Genomic DNA, 15,609 nt, shown 5'->3' on the forward strand with positions numbered 1-15,609 from the left:
CCGGTCCAAGAGGAAGGCCGACGACTCCCGCGGCCATTCCCGCCCTTCTCCGGACGGCCTCCGGCGCGAGCTCCGGGAGCTCCGGGAGGGGCGCCGCTCGCCCGAGCGTCGGGAGGGTCGGGGCCGATCGCGGTCTCCTCGGCCGGCTGCCTCGGGGAGCGCTCCCCCTCCCCTCCCCGACCTTCACGGCACATCTCCCCCCGTGCTCGGGATGGGATCCTTCCGACTCCGACTCCCCAATGCTACGTTCCGCCCCATGCATCCGCCCCCACGGCCACGGCCCCGGCTCGTGCTTCGGGCGGTGGCGCCGATCGCGGCCGCACGGGGCCGGCCAAGAAGAAGAAGCGTTGGGGTGTCCGCGGTGCTCCGCCCATGCCCCCCTCGACGGCCCCGGGATCTTCCACCACGCCCGGGCCCGTCTCTGGTCTCCCTCACCCCCCTGCTTCAACTGCGGGGTGGGGGGACACTCGCAAGTCAACTGTGTCAATCCCCAATGCTACTACCTCTGCAAGGATCCAGGCCACCCCGCGCTCTTATGCCCGGATCGACCGGTCGTGTCGGAGCTCATGATGTACGGACACGGTATCGAGGGGCTGGGCTTCTTCCACCTTGAGGTGCCCGACGTCCCGCCTCCCTCCCCCTCCCTCCAGGCGGTCGTCACGGTGGTTGACGGGGTGGCATCCCCGGAGATGATTGAGGCCGAGCTCAACCACCTCTACCGCCGCCAGTGGGACTGGGTGGTCACCCCCACTGCTGGCCACATCTTCACCGTCGTCTTCCCCGACTCTGTCAGCTTCGGCTACACGACGCGTAGTGGCCGGATCACGCTCGCGCTCAACCAGCTGGTTGTCGACATCTCCGAGCCGATCCTCGACGCTCAGGCCGTGGCCGTCCTCGACACCGCTTGGATCCTTGTCTCCGGCCTCCCTCACATTGCGCGGTCTGAGCTCGTCATCCGCCAGATGTCCCGCCTCTTGGGCAAGGTGGTGGTGGTCGATGAGCTCTCTCTGCGCAAGGAGGAGGAGGTCCGGGTCAAGGTCAAGTGCCTCGACTCCTCCAAGCTTCACACCACCGTCCACGTTTTCTTCAACGACCAGGACTTCGACCTCAGGATCGCCCCCGAGCCCCCCAACCACGTCGGCCGCCCCCGCTCCTTCGACGCCGGCCTCCCGGGTGGCAACCCGGGAACTGATGGGGACTACCACGGTCGTCACCGTGCGCGCTCCCACTGCTCGGATGAGGAGGGGGGTTCGGAGGACTCCTGCTCCGCTCCCCGCCCCCCTCCCCCTGCCGCGGGGGGTAAGGGCCACCAGGCCGCACCCAGCATGCTCCTCAGCGGTCCATCAGTCTCTGTGGCGACTTCCTCCGGGGCGAGCGACATCTCCAGCCTTGGCCTGGTCGTTTGCCCGGCATCTTCACCTCGCTCCCCTTCCTCGTCTGCTCCCGTCGCGATGGACCCGACGGCTCCGGTCCCCAGGCTGCCTCCTGCAACCTCGGTGGCTCCTCCTGAGGGGGATGACCCCCCTGCGGTGGACTCCCCCCTCCGGCGTCGCCACCCACGGTCGCTCTGCCCACCCCGACCGAGGCGCCGCCTCCCCCGCCGCCTCCGTCGGCGGCTTCTGCCGCGGGTTGCGCCCCCCCCCTCCGCCGATGCTGCGCTCATCCGCGACCTTGTCTCCGTCTCCGCTCCTCCTCGGCTGCTCCGGGACTGCACCTCTGGCTTCGCCCGCGGAGGCCCTGACCTTGGACGGGGAGGCTAGGGTGACCACCCCGATGGCTGCCCAGCCCCCCCCCTCCACGGTCCGCCGCCTACTCTCGCCGCGGCCGGTCGACCTCCTCCCCGGTGATTGCTTCCCGTCGGAGCGATCAGCTGGACGCTACTCACCCCGAGGGCAGTCCGGCTCTGCCCATCCCCGAGTGGGCAGAGCTCCGCGCTGCTGCTCGGAACCTGGAGCCAGGTACGCCTGCCGTCCCCCCTTCGGCTTCTTCTTGCTCCTTTTCTGCGCTCGAGTCCATTCCTCTCGGCAACCTCTCTAAGGTTGCCTCTGACTCCGCTATCATCTTTAGGGGGAAGCTGGTCCCACCCTAGTCCAGATCGCGGCTATTAGAGCCCGCGAGATTCTCGACGGGAGGTTGGCGGAGGCCCGTGCGGCCTTCCTTTTACCTCCCGTCCCTCCTGCGGCTGGTGAGCCCCTTCCCCCGTCCGCGCCGCGGCTGACAGCTCCCCCCTCCCCCCCCCCCCCGGTGGGGGTGGAGATCCGTGGTCGCACCCGCTCCCGCACCGCGGCCCTCCGCGCTCAAAGCGCCTCTCGTGTCCTGGGGTCAAGCAGCCCCCCGATGGCGCCTTAATGCTTGCATTATTCTGGAACATCCGCGGTTTCGGCCATGATGGCCGACGCCGCCAACTTGTGGAGTACATGCGGGAGGAGCACATTGACATAGTTGCCATTCAAGAAACCATGCATCTCGAATTCTCGCTCCCTAAGCTTGACCGTCTGAGCTCCCACCTCTTTGCGTGGCATTGGCTCCCTTCTAGTGGGAGCGCCGGAAACTCGGGTGGCATCCTCTTAGGCGTGAAGGATGCCACCTTTGAGGTGGGGAGCATGGATCGAAGGGAATTCTTCGTTAGCATGGAGCTGTTCGAGAGATCTCTAAACTTCAAGTGGGAGGTCATCATCGTCTACGGGCCTGCTGACCATAGTCGGTCGGCTGCCTTCCTAGAGGAGCTCCACCAGAAGATCTTTGCAGCCTCCCTTCCGGTGGTGGTGGGAGGCGATTTTAACCTCCTGTGCGTGGTGGAAGACAAGAGCAATGATAATGTCTGCTTTGCGCGGATGCAAATGTTCAATGACTTCATTGCTGATCTCGGTCTTCGCGAGATCGATAGGATTGGTGCCAGGTTCACCTGGACCAACCGGCAAGCCTCCCCGACCCAGTCCATCCTGGACCGGGTCCTAGTGTCCCCAGATTGGGACATCCGCTGCCCCTTAGCCTCCCTTCGCGCCATCACGAGGATTGGCTCGGATCATGTGCCCCTTCTCCTCTCCTCTGCTGACGAGCGTCCGCCAGTCACCCCTCGATTCCGGTTTGAGACCTTCTGGCTCTCCCAGACCGGGTTTATCGAGGCCGTGGGCGCTCGGTGGATCGAGGCTCGCGCCCACCCCCACCCCCGCCCTCCTTCGGCCATTGACTCGCGGCACTTCTGCGCGAAACGCGGGAGGCAGTTCATGAAGGGAGGGTGTGTTTAATGAATGTGTTGTTCTCTGGCTGCATGCTAAATTTTGCTAGTGGTTGGTGTATTGGGATGTTATCTTCATGGAATTAATGCCATGGTCTGGTCATGATCAATTATTCAACTCTAAGCTACTGGTGTTATCATGGTTTAACTCGCTAGCTTGACTAATGACTCTATGGTTCATGCTTAACCATGTTTGGCCTCCGGTATGTTGTTGCTAGTGGCAATACTATTTGTCTATTGCAATTGACAACAGATTGGTTAAGAATTGCTCTACATGTTAGGATTCATGCTAGACTATTCTGGTGGATGACAATCTCCTAGATTATTTAGATATATGGCGCAAGTGTTGTTTATAGTCATGCTCCTGATGTTGCTAGGATGGTTGACAGTTAGCTAGTCTTCTTTTGATGTCTGACGGTACACTCTTAGTTGGCTTCTACGAGCACTATGTTCTACTCAAAAGATTGTTGCTTGGAGTTCTAGTCTCTCAGATCCCTTAATTTATTTGTTCGATTCATAGCAAGAGGCGCCCTCCATGGACGACATTGACGAGGAACATGCGGGACCACATGCCCAGGTTGTCGAGCTCGCCTGCTATAAGTACAGGTGAGACCCCCTCTGTCAATCCAAACCATGTTCCTTGTTAGAGTTATAATATAAGTCATGTACCACTTTGTATATATCCCGTTGTATAAGGGGTTTCCTGCATATGTTACATACCTGTACATGTATATATATATATATATCGGCCTATGGCCTCATGGGAATACAAGTTGCTTATTCCTAACATGATATTAGAGCTAGGTCAATTTTTTACACGCCACAACTCGTGTGGTTGATCCTCCCATGGCGCCGCCGCTGCTTCTCTCTCCGCCGCCGGTTTCCCACGTCCGCTCCTGCTGCTGGTCCCCATGGCGTCTCCTCAATCGAAGCTGCCCGCCCGATCGCTCCTTGCCCGACTTCTGTTCGAGATCGGATCGAAGCCGCCTGCTCGTTTTCCTCTCGAGATTGGATCGAAGCCCCCTTTATCTCCCGATTGGATCGGCAGCTCTGCTCTGTCTTCCGCAGACTCCCGGACTCCCGCACGCCCGCCCCGGACTCCCGCAGCCCTGATCTGCCCCAATCTGATCCCGGCGGGAGCAGTGCAGGAGATCAGATCTCGCGGCCCCGGACTCCCGCACGCTAGCCCCAGACTCCGGCCGGCCCCGGACCCCGCCGCCCTCTGCGGGTCTTCGTCCCAGATCGATCTCTGGTAAAAAAATGTCTACTGCATCGGGCTATGTTGCTGTCCCTCGCTGTCCGGTGATCTTCGATGGTACTAACTACACCGAGTTCACTGGCTTCATGCGCATTCACATGCGTGGCATCCGTCTCTGGGGTGTTCTTTCTGGCAAGGTCTGCTGTCCGCCATGTCCGGTTCCTTCGGTCGCCCCTACTCCGCTGACTCCACCAGTTCTTCCTACGGATGCTAATCAGGCCGCCAAGGATGCGGCTAAGCTTGCTGATGAGGCTGCTGACCGTGCTTATGATGAGAGGGTTTTGGCTTATGAGGAGGCTCTTTAGACGTATCATGGTGCTCTGTCTATTTACACCTAGTGGCTTGATGATGATGCTCGTGCTGCAGCTGTTCTCACTGCTAGTGTTCTGCCTCAGTTTGCTTTTGAGTTTCTGGGTCTTCCTACTGCTTTTGAGATGTGGACCCGTCTTCGTCAGCGTTATGAGCCCTCTGGTGATGCCTTATACCTTTCTGTGGTCCGTCAGGAGCATGCTCTTCAGCAGGGTGACTCTACTGTTGATGACTTCTATGCACAGAGTTCTGCTATCTGGCGCCAGCTTGATTCTCTCCGCAGTGCTGGTTGTCGTACTTGCCCCTGTTGCCGGGCTGTCCAGGCCAATTTGGAGTTTCATCGCGTCTACGAGTTCCTGTCTCGGCTTCGTAAGGAGTTTGAGCCCCGGCGTGCTCAGTTGTTTGCTCGTGGCCATATTTCTCTCATGGAGGCGCTTTCTGAGATTCGTGCTGAGGAGACTCGCTTACGTGGTGCTGGTTTGCTGGAGGTTCCCTCTGTGCTCGCTACTCGGGCTCCTTCTACGCCACCTGCTGCACCGACCCCTTCTCGCTCGAGTGCTCCGCCGCTCTTGCCCACTCCTTCTGGAGGCTCAGGTCGCCCTCGTCCACACTGTGACTACTGCAACAATGATGGTCATATTGAGTACCAGTGCTACACGAAGAGGAAACACCTGCGCAAGGCGCGATCATCATCTTCAGGGACTTCGTCATCTATCTCGACAACTTCAGCCATTGCTTTGACTGAGCAGGATATTCTGAGACTTAAGCGTTTGCTCGCGGCTTCAGGTTCTTCCTCGATGGGTACTGTTGGTTCTGTGATTGATGCTTCCCGCACTGAGCAACCACCCTCTACACAGTCAGGTAAATCCCCATGGGTTCTGGACTCTGGAGCTTCTTTTCATATGTCTTCTCATTCTTCCACTTTGTCCTCTCTTCGATCGCTGGATTCTCCTGTTCATGTCCTCACTGCTGATGGTACTCCACTTTCTGTCGTTAGTAGAGGCAATCTTACCACTCCTTATTCTGTTCCTGATGTTGCTCATGTTCCTCGACTTACCATGAATCTGTTTTCTGCTAGTCAACTTACTGATTCTGGTTGTCGCGTCATCCTTGACGTTGACTCTCGTTCTGTCGAGGACCGTCGCACGCACACTCTAGTTGGGGCTGGCCCTCGCCGCCGTGATTCTCAGGGTCTTTGGGAGTTGGACTGGCTTCATGTTCCTTCCGCCACCACCACTATCGCCAGTTCCTCCGCTTCAGTCGCCTCCATTACTGGTTCCTTCAAGCAGTGGCATCATCGACTTGGTCATCTGTGTGGTTCTCGGTTGTCGTCTTTAGTTCGTCGAGGTCTTCTGGGGTCTGTCTCAGGAGATGTCTCTTTAGAGTGTCAGGGTTGTCGTCTTGGCAAGCAGATTCAGTTACCATATTCACATAGTGAGTCAGTGTCTAAGCGTCCTTTCGATTTAGTCCATTCTGATGTATGGGGTCCGGCTCCTTTCGCTTCGAAAGGTGGTCGCAAATACTATATTATTTTCATAGATGACTTCTCTCGTTACACATGGCTTTATTTCATGACTTCTCGTAGTGAGGTGTTGTCTATTTATAAGTGTTTTGCTGTCATGGTTCATACTCAGTTCTCTTCACCCATTCGTGTTTTTTGTGCTGACTCCGCTGGCGAGTATATCTCTAAGATGTTGTGTGGTGTTCTTGCTGAGCAAGGAACTCTCTCTCAATTCTCTTGTCCTGGTGCTCATGCTCAGAATGGTGTGGCTGAGCGAAAGCATCGTCATCTTCTTGAGATGGCTCGTGCATTGATGATTGCTGCCTCTCTCCTGCCTCATTTTTGGGCTGAGGCCGTCTCCACCTCCACCTATCTCATCAACCTACAGCCTTCCGCTGCTCTACAGGGTGGTGTTCCTTTCGAGCGCCTTTTTGATCGTTCTCCCGATTATTCGATGCTTCACTTGTTTGGTTGTGTTTGCTATGTTCTTCTTGCCCCTCGCGAACGCACCAAACTGACCGCTCAGTCTGTTGAGTGTGTCTTCTTAGGCTACAGTGGTGAGCATAAGGGCTATCGTTGTTGGGATCCTATTGGTCGTCAGATGCGTATCTCTCGAGACGTGACTTTTGATGAGTCTCGTCCCTTCTACCCACGCCCATCTTCCTTGACCTTTTCAGTGCAGGATATCTCTTTCCTCACTTTTCCTGACTCACCTATCACCCCCGTCGAGCCCGTGCCTATTCGTTCCACTCCCTCTGCTTCTCCAACTCTAGTCGATTTGCAGCCACCATCTTCCCCGGTCTCCTCGCCTAGCATGTCACCGGATTCTACACCTTCATCTCCGGTGACTTCTTCGTCGCCACCCCCCAATTCTACCTTGGCGATTCCTCCTTCTATTGTTCCATCTTTTCCTCAGCATTACACTCGTTGTTCACGCCCTGTGGATGCCTCTGTGGATGAGTCGTCATCTTCCTCTCAGCCTACTTATGGCTTGCGTTCTCGTCCTCGTCCGCCTGTTGATCACTTTGGATTTCCCACCGCTGGTGCTGCTATTCTTGAGCCGACCTCTTATCGTCAGGCTGTTGTTCATCCTGAATGGCAGTTTGCGATGGCAGAGGAGATTGCTGCTCTTGAACGCACTAGTACCTGGGATCTTGTTTCTCTTCCTCCCGGAGTCCGTCCCATCACTTGTAAGTGGGTCTACAAGGTTAAGACTCGCTCCGATGGTTCTCTTGAGCGTCACAAAGCTCGTCTTGTGGCTCGTGGTTTTCAGCAGGAGCATGGTCGTGATTATGACGAGACTTTTGCTCCTATGGCCCATATGACCACTGTTCGTACACTTCTTGCCGTTGCTTCTGCACGCCACTAGTCTATATCTCAGCTTGATGTTAAGAATGCCTTTCTTAATGGTGAGTTGCGTGAGGAGGTGTACATGCAGCCACCACCTGGGTATTCTGTTCCTGATGGCATGGTATGTCGTCTTCGTCGCTCTCTCTGTGGCCTTAAGCAAGCCCCCCGCGCCTGGTTTGAGCGTTTTGCCTCTGTGGTCACTGCCGCTGGTTTTTCAGCCAGTGCTCATGATCCAGCATTGTTTATTCACCTTTCTCCTCGTGGTCGGACTCTTCTTCTTCTCTATGTTGATGACATGATCATCACTGGGGATGACCCCGAGTATATTGCCTTTGTAAAGGCCCGTCTTAGTGAGCAGTTTCTTATGTCTGATCTTGGACCTCTTCGCTACTTTCTTGGGATTGAAGTCTCTTCTACCTCTGATGCCTTTTTGATATCCCAGGAAAAGTATATCCAGGATCTTCTTGCTCGTGCTGCTCTTACTAACGAGCGCATTGTTGAGACTCCTATGGAGCTCAATGTTCACCTCCGTGCTACTGATGGTGATCCTCTCCCTGACCCGACGCGTTATCGTCATCTTGTTGGCAGACTTGTCTATCTAGCTGTCACTCGTCCGGACATCTCTTATCCGGTTCATATTCTGAGTCAGTTCGTCTCTGCTCCCACATCGGTTCACTATAGTCATCTCCTTCGTGTTCTCCGATATCTTCGGGGCACGATCTCTCACCGTCTATTCATTCCTCGCTCCAGTTCTTTACAGCTTCAGGCCTATTCGGATGCTATGTGGACTAGTGATCCTTCAGATTGCCGTTCACTTTCTGCTTACTGTGTTTTTCTTGGTGGTTCTCTCATTGCCTGGAAGACGAAGAAACAGATTACAGTTTCCCGTTCGAGTGCCGAGGCTGAGTTGCGAGCAATGGCTCTTTTGACGGCAGAGGTGACTTGGTTATGGTGGTTACTTCAGGATTTTGGTGTTTCTGTCACTACACCGACTCTGCTCTTATCTGACAGTACAGGTGCTATTAGCATTGCGCCCGATCCTGTGAAGCATGAGCTCACCAAGCATATTGGTGTTGATGCTTTCTATGTGCGCGCTGGTGTGCAGGATCAGGTTATTGCTCTTCAGTATGTGCCTTCCGAGTTACGGTTGGCGGATTTCCTGACGAAGGCCTAGACTAGAGCACAACATGGCTTTTATCTCTCCAAACTCAGTGTTCATCCACCATGAGTTTGAGGGGGGTGTTTGAGTTATAATATAAGTCATGTACCCCTTTGTATTTATCCCGTTGTATAAGGGGTTTCCTGCATATGTTACACACCTGTACATGTATATATATATCGGCCTATGGCCTCATGGGAATACAAGTTGCTTATTCCTAACATTCCTAATGTGTTTGATTCGAAGAACATATTGCAGCTTGTGGAGAAGTTCTCTCGAAGGGCTCCTTTTTATTTGACAGCCTTGAAGAGGTCCTGACTTGTAGTGTTGTGGGTGGTTGTATTGCACCCCAATCTACCAATGTAGATTCGTTTTTTATCTTCAAAGAATACACACTTTTTTCTTCGTGACCATGAAAATAAGTACGAGTAGTAGGATACGTTCGATGTGTCCGCTGCATAAAGAAAAGATTTGTTGGATGCAGTTCTGTTTGGCTCTTTAACCACTCGGAATGAACCCAAGCAAGCGCAGTGTCTCATTGTTGGCGAAGGTTTCGTAGTAGGATTTGTGTGTTTGAGTTGAACCGAACTGCTTGTTGTACGTACACCATGTTAAAGATTTCTTACCAGGATTCTAGTGGTACAGTACATGGCTTAGTTCTTATATGAACATGAGCTGATTTTCTTATCTCTGTTAATGAGTTCTTCTTGTATGAGTTTCAGTTTTTGATGTTCTGCACACTGACCGATGGATGCGCTTTTATTCAGATTTGCTATGATTTCTTGATTATATGGGATTAGAAAGGAGATGATGCCCAGTTGGTGTCGCATCTTCTGTGCACCGTGGAGGTGGTGGCCGCAGCTTCCTCGGTTCTAGTGAGTCCATGGTCGACTCCCTTTCTTCCTGTGCCACGTGATGATCCGGCTATCGAGTCGTGGCATATTGTGGTGCTGGCCATCGAGCCAATGATTTACGGTTTGGTTCTATGATCATGCTGTCTGTGAAGGTGGTCTTGCGGCCACCACAATCTTGTGGTTGCGATGATTTTAGCAAAATATGGTTGTAGGTGAATTTGGCAAAATATGGTTATAGGTGAATTGTAGACAAGTCCCAACATGAGTAGGCAAACATTGTTTGATATAGGTGTCGGGTTCGCGCTTACTACTAGAGTGCTTTTTCATATGGCCTAAGGACGCCTCCTGTTATGAAAACCCGAGCCTGATTGGTGCACTCTATTAAATGCAGGATCACACATGTTGACTCGTCTTTGAAGCACGGAGAAGTCGATGCCTCAAAGGCGCTTGCATTGATACCGTTGACAGCTAATTACCGAGGGAATGATCATGATTTCGTGCACTCTCCTGGGGTCATATCCTCAGCTAAGAAAGCTGTAGCGAACTCGCGAGCTATTGTTCCAGTTACACCTGTAGATTCGAGCAGAGGCGATAGTTCCAACAAATAAGGTGAAGAGATCATTAGAAAAAGAGGCAGCTCAAATTAGACGTCCGTTCTCTGTTGCTGAAGTGGAAACACTTGTGCTTGCAGTCGAAAAGATTGGAACTGGAAGGTGCATACCGTATTTCCTCATTCATCCTGACATGGAAAATATCTCTGTTTTGTTTCTGACTAGCTGTGATCTTTCATGTAGACGGCGAGATGTTAAACTTCATGCTTTTGATAACGCCAAGCATCGGACCTGTGTTGATCTTATGGTAACTACTGTCAAATACTTTACTTTGACTTTGTAAGTCTTTTCATGTCAAATTAGATCAAATGAGCACATATGTGTCAAGCATTATTAATTTTTTGAGGGGTAAACATTATTAAAATCTTATGATGTTTGACTCAATTATTTCACTCCTGTGGCAAAAGCTTATTTGGCTGACTCACAAAGGAAACAATTTGGTGCTTGTGGGTTTTTGGTTCCTTACCATGAAGGGCGGTCTAACTATACCACTTTTTTGTTAGTAGGATATTATAGTTAGGCTCTTTCTTTCTGGAAAACCTTGTTTCCTTATGATTCAGTTAGTGCTGTCCTCACGCATCAACTTTGTTGTTTGGAAGGGGTCAAGTGGGCAGCAGTAGTACCAGAATGGTTCACCTAGAAATAAAAGCAACCTACTCTGGCACGTCAACTAACTCTGTTAGGACTTCGGAAAAAATCTCATCAAAATATGAGATAGCCTCTTGTTGTTTCTGTTCTGAGACTTAAAGATACGATGAATTTGTGATTGTCAAATCGTTATAATCAAGTAAATTGTTGTCGATGCACGGGCACCAGCGAATCCGTCGTTGTGAGGCCAACTTAATCTTGTGTTTTTATGAATTTTTTTGGAGGCTTGATGGCAAATGTCGCCCTGTCAGTTTGCCATGTCCTCGATCGCTGTGTGATTTGACTTTGTCTTATGTTCTAATAATATGGTGGCTGGCTGGCTCGCACAGTGATATCAGTTGATTTTGGGTTGTTCGGTGCGAGTTATTATTTTTGGTATTGGTTGCTTATTTAAATGGACTAGCTGATTGCATTTGATTGTTTAATGTGGTGCTAGCTGGTTGGGATAATGTAATTATAAAAGATCTGATGGTTGTATGGTACTTGAGAAATAACACTATGTTAATTATTATAAAGATGCCTGAAATCTACACAATTAGCAAAACAGAACAAGGTAAAGAACCTTACAACACGAAAGGAAGAAAATTGAGACTAGGTTTTCTGCACCTAAGACAGTGAGACACTTTAAGCTTGTATTCTGAACAGTGCCCTTATTTTTTTCCTTTTGCAGTTCAATTGAACTTTAAAAAATGTCTTATATTTTTCTATAGAGGGAGTACATGTGAAGGTGAATTCTATTACCTCTGTAACTAAATATAAAATTGTTTTGCAGTTCAATCTGAACTACAAAAACGTCTTATATTTAGTTACAGAGGCAGTATTGTTCAGGTTCCACTTGAATGTATTCCACAAGTGAAGCTTATAGACTGGCTAGCTTCATCCCATCGGGACAATTAGTTTTCTCTGAATTTAAAGACTCTTAATTGTTACTAACAAATGTCATGGTTTACTGTTTATTTATTTACTCATGATTTGCAAAACCATATGTAGCAGTGCAAGGTAGAGAGAAATAAGAAAATGTAGGATATAAAATGAAATAAGAAAATCATCACTGCTGCACGGAGCCTCCATTTATGTTGTGTTGCTTCACATATTATGTTACTGTGCTTGATGTGCTTGCTTGTTTGATTTTGATGTCTCAGATTCTAAGGCCGAGAACCTTGTCGTACAGGCAATACAGAACCACCAGGGCAGGGTGGCCGAGCAGAGTTGTTTCCGTTTATGGCTACATGGACCACGGTGCAGAGACGATGTTGTCTAGCATGAGTTTGGTCAGCAAAGCAGCCCTGCTTGTTTCGGTGCTCATTCCTGTGCGGTGCCTTTGGTTGCTGCTTCCTCTTCGACTCCGGCATAGGTAGGACTTTGGTTCCTCTCTCCTGCTTTATCTTATGCTCTGTGTGCCCATGGGTATTGAGCTACGGTAGCTGTTCAGCATGGTTTTGAGTTCTGCAACAAAACTTATGTGATGCTACGACAGTGATAAGTTAGTGCCAAACTTTAGCCCAAATGTTTGGTGTTGGTGCCATAGATATTGATGCAGTTACCCCCAAAAGTGTAAGTCTGAGCTTTTTAATGTTAGCCTACATTTTAATTGGCTAGAGCAACTTGTGTTTTTTTAGCACCGCACTAGGTAAACAACATGTGGATAAATTTAGAGCACATTATGTTAGTGAAGGGTTTTCATCAACTTAGTTAGTTTGTTGTGGTGTTGGATAAAGCTACTTCTTTTGAGAATTGTTTGGTGGATTTGCAGTGCATGAATGAAGCTTCATCCTTGATATGGAGTGCATCAGCGTCCTGTTTTGCTTGCTTGAGTTCGCAATCGTAAAACCATCTCTGTTTGTGTTTTTTGTTGCCTGATGCATTGCAGGGATAAATAAAGATGTTGGCCCTTACAAATCCTGGAAACTCACACAGGTTGATTAGAAAGGGTTGAAATACAAGGAAAACTAGGCTCCGAGAGTACTCCCTCTCCCTCGTTAAATTTTGTTCCAATCATCACATTATGATCACCTGCCGGTTTAGCAACATACTTTTGGTAGCATTAAGATATTTTTTCATAGAATGGTGAAACCTTTTAATGTTTGTCCGAATCCCCGGAAATGATACTTTTATAACCAGAGTATGAAATTCATAGTTAGCGATCGGGTCACTCCAAAGGAGTTAATGGATATTGATTGCTCCCATGGCTTTTGCATATATTTCTTTCTGTGGTGCGGATTGCTTCGGATGCACGACAGTGGCAACTTAGTTCCAAACTTTATTTAGGGCATGTGTTTAGTGTTGGTGCGATAGATACTGATGTCGTTATCCCCAAAAGCGTAAATCCGAGCTTGTCGTCACAATATTTGTGCTTTGCAAGATTCTGTGGGTGCTATGTTGTTATACCGAAAAAGGCTTTCGCCCGGCTTTATATATAAAGCACCAACCACACATTACAGCCATCACCACAACAAAGAAGGAAAAGAAGAGAAAACAAAATCGACAAGGGTACAAACACTACGGAACAACAAGCGACGGCCTCCGATCATGCCATCGACGCAACTGCGACAAGGGAGCAATTCGCCACCGGAGGGAGGCCACGCTCCATTAACTCCCAAGGGCCAACCCTGTTGTCCTACCTTCTGCCGCTGCCTCCGAAGAGGGCACCCCTGCCCTCTCGTCCTGGATCGAAGGACGCCGACCCGTCAGGAGGCAGAACAGCTCACCCCTGAGCACGGATGGACTGGCCAACATGTTGCCGGGGAGAGGACGAGCCCTGGCCACCTCACCTCTCACAGGAACCCATACATCACGCACGTCACCGGCCAAGACCAAGAAGCCCATCGCCATTGCCGAGCAGGGACACGACAGAAACAGGCAAACCACCACCGCGTCGATCCCCTGACCATCCTGGACTCCCAAGGCAGCGTCTTCAAGAAGAAAACGACGCCGATCAGCCGTCGCCGCCCAATCAAGAGATTTTAGGCTTTCGCCCGGGACCATGGGGTGGAGGCGAGGAGAGGGTCTCGATGTCGCCCACCAGAGGGAGAACGGCGCCACGAGCGTCGCCAACATCGTGACCGGCACCGCCGGTCAAGGGTTTCCCCTGACCCAGAGCTTGCATCGCCATTGCTCCGCCAACCAGCCGAGCAGGACGTCCGGAGGAAGCCCGCAGACCGGCCAGCAGAGGAGGAAAGCGTGATGAAGCCGCCAACTTCAGATCGAATCCAAGCCCGCCGCCGACTCGCCGCCCAACACGGCCAAGACGGCGCACCGAGTGCCGGCGTCAAACCCCGTCGACAAGGGGAAGACGCCCTCTCCAGCAGTGGCCGCCGCCACCCGCAACGCCCGCAGCCCCCAGAGGGCCAGATCGGCCGCGCCAGACCAAACCCCCGCTGCCGCCACGGGGCCGCACCGCCGCCTCCCAGCACCAAAGCTGCCAGATCCGCACGCCTCCACCGCCGGAGGCCCCGCCGGACCCAGCTCCCCCACGAGCGGCGGCCCGCGCCGCCGAGATCCCGACGAGGAGAGGAAGGAGAGAGCCCCGCCGCTGCCAGCACCGCACGGGCTTCGCCCGGCGGACGCCCTCCGGCAGCGGCGAGGAGGAGGAGTGAGCGAGGGCGGAGCCTTGCGCCGGCGACGGAGGGGAATCTCCCGTGACGCGCTCGCGGGGCGCGTTGCGGGAGCGGGGGGAGAGGAGTCCCTCACTTACGAATATCACAAGAGCCGTGCTATGTTGTTATGACTGTAGATTTCCTTCCTGCCTCTACAAAAGATGTCACACCTCTGTAATTCTTTGTCGTTTCTATTCTCAAACTTGCAAAGAGGATGGTGAGTTCAAGATTGTTGTCGAGTACTCAAAATATCAGAAGATCGTTGTCAATGATATTGATTGCTCCCTGGTTGTTAAGTAACTTGTTGCGCATACATTTTTTTTTACATTATTATAGGATTTGCAAGTGCTGCATTAAGCTGTTGTTTACATGATGCTGCATGTGTTGTGCTTCAGATTTATCGACAATATTTCGTCCTGGAGAGATGAGGTCTGGAAGCACGAGACAAAATGGCAAGAAGGGCCGGACGTGCTGCTTTATGTGTTCCAAGTTGATGATATTGTTCTGTACTGTACAAGTTGGCTTTGGTCGTGCATGAACTAGTAAGCAAGGATATAGGAGCCTGGAAAGTTATCATTCTACATGCTTTTCCTATCTAAATTTGGTTGGGTCTTTTGGGTTGAATGTGATGCACGATGCAAAGATTGCGACAATTGCAAATGTGATGTATATTGCCTGCTATAACTATCTATTTTCATGTATGGGCGTGAGGCACATACATTGGATAATTCCCACTCGGTAGATGACAAAAGTCATGTATTCTTACCCCGATCAATAAGTAAAGCATACAAGCAGGAATGAAACTGTGCAACAAAGTACATTGTGGCCTCTTGTGTTCTTGAAGCTGTTTTTATCTCCCTTTCTGTTTTTCTGATAATGCTCATGGGCAACAAGCCCTACCCCCGCGTCGCCTCTGTCTGGCGACACGGGGGGATCCCCTCCGGCGCCGCCACCGTCCCACCCCCCTCCACCCCCTCACCTCGCCGCCGCCTGAGGAGGCCGCTGGCGAAGCCCGGTCTGGATCCAGGGAGGGTGGCGGCGGGGCTTCTTTCTGCGACGCGCAGGGGCGCATCTGGCGCGAAGGC

General features: G+C 51.8%; 1 protein-coding gene across 5 annotated transcripts in view; it reads left to right on the forward strand.

Annotated features, from left to right (window-relative positions):
• Nucleotides 1-15,241, forward strand: part of LOC119364703 — a 25,652-nt gene extending 10,411 nt beyond the window's left edge. The window contains exons 6-11 of one of the 5 annotated variants that reach the window (XR_005175044.1): nt 3,759-3,844; nt 9,583-9,690; nt 10,061-10,382; nt 10,464-10,527; nt 12,071-12,282; nt 12,799-13,080. The gene's annotated coding sequence lies outside the window, so the exon portion shown is untranslated. Of the gene's footprint in view, nt 1-3,758; nt 3,845-9,582; nt 9,691-10,060; nt 10,383-10,463; nt 10,528-12,070; nt 12,283-12,798; nt 13,081-14,919 lie in introns of those variants that run through there. The other 4 variants (XR_005175045.1, XR_005175043.1, XR_005175047.1 and 1 more) reach the window with 4 other exon arrangements.
• The last annotated feature ends 368 nt before the right edge of the window (nt 15,242-15,609 follow it).

The sequence above is a fragment of the Triticum dicoccoides genome, chromosome 2B (assembly GCF_002162155.2).
Source record: "Triticum dicoccoides isolate Atlit2015 ecotype Zavitan chromosome 2B, WEW_v2.0, whole genome shotgun sequence".
Taxonomy (NCBI): domain Eukaryota; kingdom Viridiplantae; phylum Streptophyta; class Magnoliopsida; order Poales; family Poaceae; genus Triticum; species Triticum dicoccoides.